The sequence below is a fragment of the Lampetra fluviatilis genome, unplaced genomic scaffold (assembly GCF_964198595.1).
Source record: "Lampetra fluviatilis unplaced genomic scaffold, kcLamFluv1.1 SCAFFOLD_315, whole genome shotgun sequence".
NCBI lineage: Eukaryota > Metazoa > Chordata > Hyperoartia > Petromyzontiformes > Petromyzontidae > Lampetra > Lampetra fluviatilis.
Window position 1 is genome coordinate 42,501 of NW_027621116.1, and position 10,000 is coordinate 52,500.

Below are 10,000 nucleotides of genomic sequence, written 5' to 3' on the forward strand. Positions count from 1 at the left end.
TTCGTACGATATTTGGCGACGCAAAAATGAGCGATTTCCAAGCTCGATGGAATTCGGAGCGAGAGAAACGATGCCCCGTAACGCACATGAGAGCAATCCGGGCCAATTTCTCCCGTTTGATGGGGTCTATGTGTAAAAATTTTGACTTTTTTGAGTGCAGGTGCAAATCTGCTGGAAAAGCCTGTGGAAGTTTCACGGCGTTCGTACGATATTTGGCGACGCAAAAATGAGCGATTTCCCAGCTCGATGGAATTCGGCGCGAGAGAAACGATGCCCCGTAACGCACATGAGAGCAATCCCGGCCAATTTCTCCCGTTTGATGGGGTCTATGTGTAAAAATTTTGACTTTTTTGAGTGCACGTGCAAATCTGCTGAAAAAGCCTGTGGAAGTTTCACGGCGTTCGTACGATATTTGGCGACGCAAAAATGAGCGATTTCCCAGCTCGATGGAATTCGGAGCGAGAGAAACGATGCCCCGTAACGCACATGAGAGCAATCCCGGCCAATTTCTCCCGTTTGATGGGGTCTATGTGTACAAATTTTGACTTTTTTGAGTGCACGTGCAAATCTGCTGAAAAAGCCTGTGGAAGTTTCACGGCGTTCGTACGATATTTGGCGACGCAAAAATGAGCGATTTCCCAGCTCGAGAGAATTCGGCGCGAGAGAAACGATGCCCCGTAACGCACATGAGAGCAATCCGGGCCAATTTCTCCCGTTTGATGGGGTCTATGTGTAAAAATTTTGACTTTTTTGAGTGCACGTGCAAATCTGCTGAAAAAGCCTGTGGAAGTTTCACGGCGTTCGTACGATATTTGGCGACGCAAAAATGAGCGATTTCCCAGCTCGATGGAATTCGGCGCGAGAGAAACGATGCCCCGTAACGCACATGAGAGCAATCCGGGCCAATTTCTCCCGTTTGATGGGGTCTATGTGTAAAAATTTTGACTTTTTTGAGTGCAGGTGCAAATCTGCTGAAAAAGCCTGTGGAAGTTTCACGGCGTTCGTACGATATTTGGCGACGCAAAAATGAGCGATTTCCCAGCTCGAGAGAATTCGGCGCGAGAGAAACGATGCCCCGTAACGCACATGAGAGCAATCCGGGCCAATTTCTCCCGTTTGATGGGGTCTATGTGTAAAAATTTTGACTTTTTTGAGTGCAGGTGCAAATCTGCTGGAAAAGCCTGTGGAAGTTTCACGGCGTTCGTACGATATTTGGCGACGCAAAAATGAGCGATTTCCCAGCTCGATGGAATTCGGCGCGAGAGAAACGATGCCCCGTAACGCACATGAGAGCAATCCGGGCCAATTTCTCCCGTTTGATGGGGTCTATGTGTACAAATTTTGACTTTTTTGAGTGCACGTGCAAATCTGCTGAAAAAGCCTGTGGAAGTTTCACGGCGTTCGTACGATATTTGGCGACGCAAAAATGAGCGATTTCCCAGCTCGATGGAATTCGGAGCGAGAGAAACGATGCCCCGTAACGCACATGAGAGCAATCCCGGCCAATTTCTCCCGTTTGATGGGGTCTATGTGTACAAATTTTGACTTTTTTGAGTGCACGTGCCAATCTGCTGGAAAAGCCTGTGGAAGTTTCACGGCGTTCGTACGATATTTGGCGACGCAAAAATGAGCGATTTCCCAGCTCGATGGAATTCGGCGCGACAGAAACGATGCCCCGTAACGCACATGAGAGCAATCCGGGCCAATTTCTCCCGTTTGATGGGGTCTATGTGTAAAAATTTTGACTTTTTTGAGTGCAGGTGCAAATCTGCTGGAAAAGCCTGTGGAAGTTTCACGGCGTTCGTACGATATTTGGCGACGCAAAAATGAGCGATTTCCAAGCTCGATGGAATTCGGAGCGAGAGAAACGATGCCCCGTAACGCACATGAGAGCAATCCGGGCCAATTTCTCCCGTTTGATGGGGTCTATGTGTAAAAATTTTGACTTTTTGGAGTGCAGGTGCAAATCTGCTGAAAAAGCCTGTGGAAGTTTCACGGCGTTCGTACGATATTTGGCGACGCAAAAATGAGCGATTTCCCAGCTCGAGAGAATTCGGCGCGAGAGAAACGATGCCCCGTAACGCACATGAGAGCAATCCGGGCCAATTTCTCCCGTTTGATGGGGTCTATGTGTAAAAATTTTGACTTTTTTGAGTGCACGTGCAAATCTGCTGGAAAAGCCTGTGGAAGTTTCACGGCGTTCGTACGATATTTGGCGACGCAAAAATGAGCGATTTCCCAGCTCGATGGAATTCGGCGCGAGAGAAACGATGCCCCGTAACGCACATGAGAGCAATCCCGGCCAATTTCTCCCGTTTGATGGGGTCTATGTGTAAAAATTTTGACTTTTTTGAGTGCACGTGCAAATCTGCTGAAAAAGCCTGTGGAAGTTTCACGGCGTTCGTACGATATTTGGCGACGCAAAAATGAGCGATTTCCCAGCTCGATGGAATTCGGAGCGAGAGAAACGATGCCCCGTAACGCACATGAGAGCAATCCCGGCCAATTTCTCCCGTTTGATGGGGTCTATGTGTACAAATTTTGACTTTTTTGAGTGCACGTGCAAATCTGCTGAAAAAGCCTGTGGAAGTTTCACGGCGTTCGTACGATATTTGGCGACGCAAAAATGAGCGATTTCCCAGCTCGAGAGAATTCGGCGCGAGAGAAACGATGCCCCGTAACGCACATGAGAGCAATCCGGGCCAATTTCTCCCGTTTGATGGGGTCTATGTGTAAAAATTTTGACTTTTTTGAGTGCACGTGCAAATCTGCTGAAAAAGCCTGTGGAAGTTTCACGGCGTTCGTACGATATTTGGCGACGCAAAAATGAGCGATTTCCCAGCTCGATGGAATTCGGCGCGAGAGAAACGATGCCCCGTAACGCACATGAGAGCAATCCGGGCCAATTTCTCCCGTTTGATGGGGTCTATGTGTAAAAATTTTGACTTTTTTGAGTGCAGGTGCAAATCTGCTGAAAAAGCCTGTGGAAGTTTCACGGCGTTCGTACGATATTTGGCGACGCAAAAATGAGCGATTTCCCAGCTCGAGAGAATTCGGCGCGAGAGAAACGATGCCCCGTAACGCACATGAGAGCAATCCGGGCCAATTTCTCCCGTTTGATGGGGTCTATGTGTAAAAATTTTGACTTTTTTGAGTGCAGGTGCAAATCTGCTGGAAAAGCCTGTGGAAGTTTCACGGCGTTCGTACGATATTTGGCGACGCAAAAATGAGCGATTTCCCAGCTCGATGGAATTCGGAGCGAGAGAAACGATGCCCCGTAACGCACATGAGAGCAATCCCGGCCAATTTCTCCCGTTTGATGGGGTCTATGTGTACAAATTTTGACTTTTTTGAGTGCACGTGCCAATCTGCTGGAAAAGCCTGTGGAAGTTTCACGGCGTTCGTACGATATTTGGCGACGCAAAAATGAGCGATTTCCCAGCTCGATGGAATTCGGCGCGAGAGAAACGATGCCCCGTAACGCACATGAGAGCAATCCCGGCCAATTTCTCCCGTTTGATGGGGTCTATGTGTAAAAATTTTGACTTTTTTGAGTGCACGTGCAAATCTGCTGAAAAAGCCTGTGGAAGTTTCACGGCGTTCGTACGATATTTGGCGACGCAAAAATGAGCGATTTCCCAGCTCGATGGAATTCGGAGCGAGAGAAACGATGCCCCGTAACGCACATGAGAGCAATCCCGGCCAATTTCTCCCGTTTGATGGGGTCTATGTGTAAAAATTTTGACTTTTTTGAGTGCACGTGCAAATCTGCTGAAAAAGCCTGTGGAAGTTTCACGGCGTTCGTACGATATTTGGCGACGCAAAAATGAGCGATTTCCCAGCTCGATGGAATTCGGCGCGAGAGAAACGATGCCCCGTAACGCACATGAGAGCAATCCGGGCCAATTTCTCCCGTTTGATGGGGTCTATGTGTAAAAATTTTGACTTTTTTGAGTGCAGGTGCAAATCTGCTGAAAAAGCCTGTGGAAGTTTCACGGCGTTCGTACGATATTTGGCGACGCAAAAATGAGCGATTTCCCAGCTCGAGAGAATTCGGCGCGAGAGAAACGATGCCCCGTAACGCACATGAGAGCAATCCGGGCCAATTTCTCCCGTTTGATGGGGTCTATGTGTAAAAATTTTGACTTTTTTGAGTGCAGGTGCAAATCTGCTGGAAAAGCCTGTGGAAGTTTCACGGCGTTCGTACGATATTTGGCGACGCAAAAATGAGCGATTTCCCAGCTCGATGGAATTCGGCGCGAGAGAAACGATGCCCCGTAACGCACATGAGAGCAATCCGGGCCAATTTCTCCCGTTTGATGGGGTCTATGTGTACAAATTTTGACTTTTTTGAGTGCACGTGCAAATCTGCTGAAAAAGCCTGTGGAAGTTTCACGGCGTTCGTACGATATTTGGCGACGCAAAAATGAGCGATTTCCCAGCTCGATGGAATTCGGAGCGAGAGAAACGATGCCCCGTAACGCACATGAGAGCAATCCCGGCCAATTTCTCCCGTTTGATGGGGTCTATGTGTACAAATTTTGACTTTTTTGAGTGCACGTGCCAATCTGCTGGAAAAGCCTGTGGAAGTTTCACGGCGTTCGTACGATATTTGGCGACGCAAAAATGAGCGATTTCCCAGCTCGATGGAATTCGGCGCGACAGAAACGATGCCCCGTAACGCACATGAGAGCAATCCGGGCCAATTTCTCCCGTTTGATGGGGTCTATGTGTAAAAATTTTGACTTTTTTGAGTGCAGGTGCAAATCTGCTGGAAAAGCCTGTGGAAGTTTCACGGCGTTCGTACGATATTTGGCGACGCAAAAATGAGCGATTTCCAAGCTCGATGGAATTCGGAGCGAGAGAAACGATGCCCCGTAACGCACATGAGAGCAATCCGGGCCAATTTCTCCCGTTTGATGGGGTCTATGTGTAAAAATTTTGACTTTTTGGAGTGCAGGTGCAAATCTGCTGAAAAAGCCTGTGGAAGTTTCACGGCGTTCGTACGATATTTGGCGACGCAAAAATGAGCGATTTCCCAGCTCGAGAGAATTCGGCGCGAGAGAAACGATGCCCCGTAACGCACATGAGAGCAATCCGGGCCAATTTCTCCCGTTTGATGGGGTCTATGTGTAAAAATTTTGACTTTTTTGAGTGCACGTGCAAATCTGCTGGAAAAGCCTGTGGAAGTTTCACGGCGTTCGTACGATATTTGGCGACGCAAAAATGAGCGATTTCCCAGCTCGATGGAATTCGGCGCGAGAGAAACGATGCCCCGTAACGCACATGAGAGCAATCCCGGCCAATTTCTCCCGTTTGATGGGGTCTATGTGTAAAAATTTTGACTTTTTTGAGTGCACGTGCAAATCTGCTGAAAAAGCCTGTGGAAGTTTCACGGCGTTCGTACGATATTTGGCGACGCAAAAATGAGCGATTTCCCAGCTCGATGGAATTCGGAGCGAGAGAAACGATGCCCCGTAACGCACATGAGAGCAATCCCGGCCAATTTCTCCCGTTTGATGGGGTCTATGTGTACAAATTTTGACTTTTTTGAGTGCACGTGCAAATCTGCTGAAAAAGCCTGTGGAAGTTTCACGGCGTTCGTACGATATTTGGCGACGCAAAAATGAGCGATTTCCCAGCTCGAGAGAATTCGGCGCGAGAGAAACGATGCCCCGTAACGCACATGAGAGCAATCCGGGCCAATTTCTCCCGTTTGATGGGGTCTATGTGTAAAAATTTTGACTTTTTTGAGTGCACGTGCAAATCTGCTGAAAAAGCCTGTGGAAGTTTCACGGCGTTCGTACGATATTTGGCGACGCAAAAATGAGCGATTTCCCAGCTCGATGGAATTCGGCGCGAGAGAAACGATGCCCCGTAACGCACATGAGAGCAATCCGGGCCAATTTCTCCCGTTTGATGGGGTCTATGTGTAAAAATTTTGACTTTTTTGAGTGCAGGTGCAAATCTGCTGAAAAAGCCTGTGGAAGTTTCACGGCGTTCGTACGATATTTGGCGACGCAAAAATGAGCGATTTCCCAGCTCGAGAGAATTCGGCGCGAGAGAAACGATGCCCCGTAACGCACATGAGAGCAATCCGGGCCAATTTCTCCCGTTTGATGGGGTCTATGTGTAAAAATTTTGACTTTTTTGAGTGCAGGTGCAAATCTGCTGGAAAAGCCTGTGGAAGTTTCACGGCGTTCGTACGATATTTGGCGACGCAAAAATGAGCGATTTCCCAGCTCGATGGAATTCGGAGCGAGAGAAACGATGCCCCGTAACGCACATGAGAGCAATCCCGGCCAATTTCTCCCGTTTGATGGGGTCTATGTGTACAAATTTTGACTTTTTTGAGTGCACGTGCCAATCTGCTGGAAAAGCCTGTGGAAGTTTCACGGCGTTCGTACGATATTTGGCGACGCAAAAATGAGCGATTTCCCAGCTCGATGGAATTCGGCGCGAGAGAAACGATGCCCCGTAACGCACATGAGAGCAATCCCGGCCAATTTCTCCCGTTTGATGGGGTCTATGTGTAAAAATTTTGACTTTTTTGAGTGCACGTGCAAATCTGCTGAAAAAGCCTGTGGAAGTTTCACGGCGTTCGTACGATATTTGGCGACGCAAAAATGAGCGATTTCCCAGCTCGATGGAATTCGGAGCGAGAGAAACGATGCCCCGTAACGCACATGAGAGCAATCCCGGCCAATTTCTCCCGTTTGATGGGGTCTATGTGTAAAAATTTTGACTTTTTTGAGTGCACGTGCAAATCTGCTGAAAAAGCCTGTGGAAGTTTCACGGCGTTCGTACGATATTTGGCGACGCAAAAATGAGCGATTTCCCAGCTCGAGAGAATTCGGCGCGAGAGAAACGATGCCCCGTAACGCACATGAGAGCAATCCGGGCCAATTTCTCCCGTTTGATGGGGTCTATGTGTAAAAATTTTGACTTTTTTGAGTGCACGTGCAAATCTGCTGGAAAAGCCTGTGGAAGTTTCACGGCGTTCGTACGATATTTGGCGACGCAAAAATGAGCGATTTCCCAGCTCGATGGAATTCGGCGCGACAGAAACGATGCCCCGTAACGCACATGAGAGCAATCCGGGCCAATTTCTCCCGTTTGATGGGGTCTATGTGTAAAAATTTTGACTTTTTTGAGTGCAGGTGCAAATCTGCTGAAAAAGCCTGTGGAAGTTTCACGGCGTTCGTACGATATTTGGCGACGCAAAAATGAGCGATTTCCCAGCTCGAGAGAATTCGGCGCGAGAGAAACGATGCCCCGTAACGCACATGAGAGCAATCCGGGCCAATTTCTCCCGTTTGATGGGGTCTATGTGTACAAATTTTGACTTTTTTGAGTGCACGTGCAAATCTGCTGAAAAAGCCTGTGGAAGTTTCACGGCGTTCGTACGATATTTGGCGACGCAAAAATGAGCGATTTCCCAGCTCGATGGAATTCGGCGCGAGAGAAACGATGCCCCGTAACGCACATGAGAGCAATCCGGGCCAATTTCTCCCGTTTGATGGGGTCTATGTGTAAAAATTTTGACTTTTTTGAGTGCAGGTGCAAATCTGCTGAAAAAGCCTGTGGAAGTTTCACGGCGTTCGTACGATATTTGGCGACGCAAAAATGAGCGATTTCCCAGCTCGAGAGAATTCGGCGCGAGAGAAACGATGCCCCGTAACGCACATGAGAGCAATCCGGGCCAATTTCTCCCGTTTGATGGGGTCTATGTGTAAAAATTTTGACTTTTTTGAGTGCAGGTGCAAATCTGCTGGAAAAGCCTGTGGAAGTTTCACGGCGTTCGTACGATATTTGGCGACGCAAAAATGAGCGATTTCCCAGCTCGATGGAATTCGGAGCGAGAGAAACGATGCCCCGTAACGCACATGAGAGCAATCCCGGCCAATTTCTCCCGTTTGATGGGGTCTATGTGTACAAATTTTGACTTTTTTGAGTGCACGTGCCAATCTGCTGGAAAAGCCTGTGGAAGTTTCACGGCGTTCGTACGATATTTGGCGACGCAAAAATGAGCGATTTCCCAGCTCGATGGAATTCGGCGCGAGAGAAACGATGCCCCGTAACGCACATGAGAGCAATCCCGGCCAATTTCTCCCGTTTGATGGGGTCTATGTGTAAAAATTTTGACTTTTTTGAGTGCACGTGCAAATCTGCTGAAAAAGCCTGTGGAAGTTTCACGGCGTTCGTACGATATTTGGCGACGCAAAAATGAGCGATTTCCCAGCTCGATGGAATTCGGAGCGAGAGAAACGATGCCCCGTAACGCACATGAGAGCAATCCCGGCCAATTTCTCCCGTTTGATGGGGTCTATGTGTAAAAATTTTGACTTTTTTGAGTGCACGTGCAAATCTGCTGGAAAAGCCTGTGGAAGTTTCACGGCGTTCGTACGATATTTGGCGACGCAAAAATGAGCGATTTCCCAGCTCGATGGAATTCGGCGCGACAGAAACGATGCCCCGTAACGCACATGAGAGCAATCCGGGCCAATTTCTCCCGTTTGATGGGGTCTATGTGTAAAAATTTTGACTTTTTTGAGTGCACGTGCAAATCTGCTGAAAAAGCCTGTGGAAGTTTCACGGCGTTCGTACGATATTTGGCGACGCAAAAATGAGCGATTTCCCAGCTCGAGAGAATTCGGCGCGAGAGAAACGATGCCCCGTAACGCACATGAGAGCAATCCGGGCCAATTTCTCCCGTTTGATGGGGTCTATGTGTACAAATTTTGACTTTTTTGAGTGCACGTGCAAATCTGCTGAAAAAGCCTGTGGAAGTTTCACGGCGTTCGTACGATATTTGGCGACGCAAAAATGAGCGATTTCCCAGCTCGATGGAATTCGGCGCGAGAGAAACGATGCCCCGTAACGCACATGAGAGCAATCCCGGCCAATTTCTCCCGTTTGATGGGGTCTATGTGTAAAAATTTTGACTTTTTTGAGTGCACGTGCAAATCTGCTGGAAAAGCCTGTGGAAGTTTCACGGCGTTCGTACGATATTTGGCGACGCAAAAATGAGCGATTTCCCAGCTCGATGGAATTCGGCGCGACAGAAACGATGCCCCGTAACGCACATGAGAGCAATCCGGGCCAATTTCTCCCGTTTGATGGGGTCTATGTGTAAAAATTTTGACTTTTTTGAGTGCACGTGCAAATCTGCTGAAAAAGCCTGTGGAAGTTTCACGGCGTTCGTACGATATTTGGCGACGCAAAAATGAGCGATTTCCCAGCTCGAGAGAATTCGGCGCGAGAGAAACGATGCCCCGTAACGCACATGAGAGCAATCCGGGCCAATTTCTCCCGTTTGATGGGGTCTATGTGTACAAATTTTGACTTTTTTGAGTGCACGTGCAAATCTGCTGATAAAGCCTGTGGAAGTTTCACGGCGTTCGTACGATATTTGGCGACGCAAAAATGAGCGATTTCCCAGCTCGATGGAATTCGGCGCGACAGAAACGATGCCCCGTAACGCACATGAGAGCAATCCGGGCCAATTTCTCCCGTTTGATGGGGTCTATGTGTAAAAATTTTGACTTTTTTGAGTGCACGTGCAAATCTGCTGAAAAAGCCTGTGGAAGTTTCACGGCGTTCGTACGATATTTGGCGACGCAAAAATGAGCGATTTCCCAGCTCGAGAGAATTCGGCGCGAGAGAAACGATGCCCCGTAACGCACATGAGAGCAATCCGGGCCAATTTCTCCCGTTTGATGGGGTCTATGTGTAAAAATTTTGACTTTTTTGAGTGCAGGTGCAAATCTGCTGAAAAAGCCTGTGGAAGTTTCACGGCGTTCGTACGATATTTGGCGACGCAAAAATGAGCGATTTCCCAGCTCGATGGAATTCGGCGCGAGAGAAACGATGCCCCGTAACGCACATGAGAGCAATCCGGGCCAATTTCTCCCGTTTGATGGGGTCTATGTGTAAAAATTTTGACTTTTTTGAGTGCACGTGCAAATCTGCTGAAAAAGCCTGTGGAAGTTTCACGGCG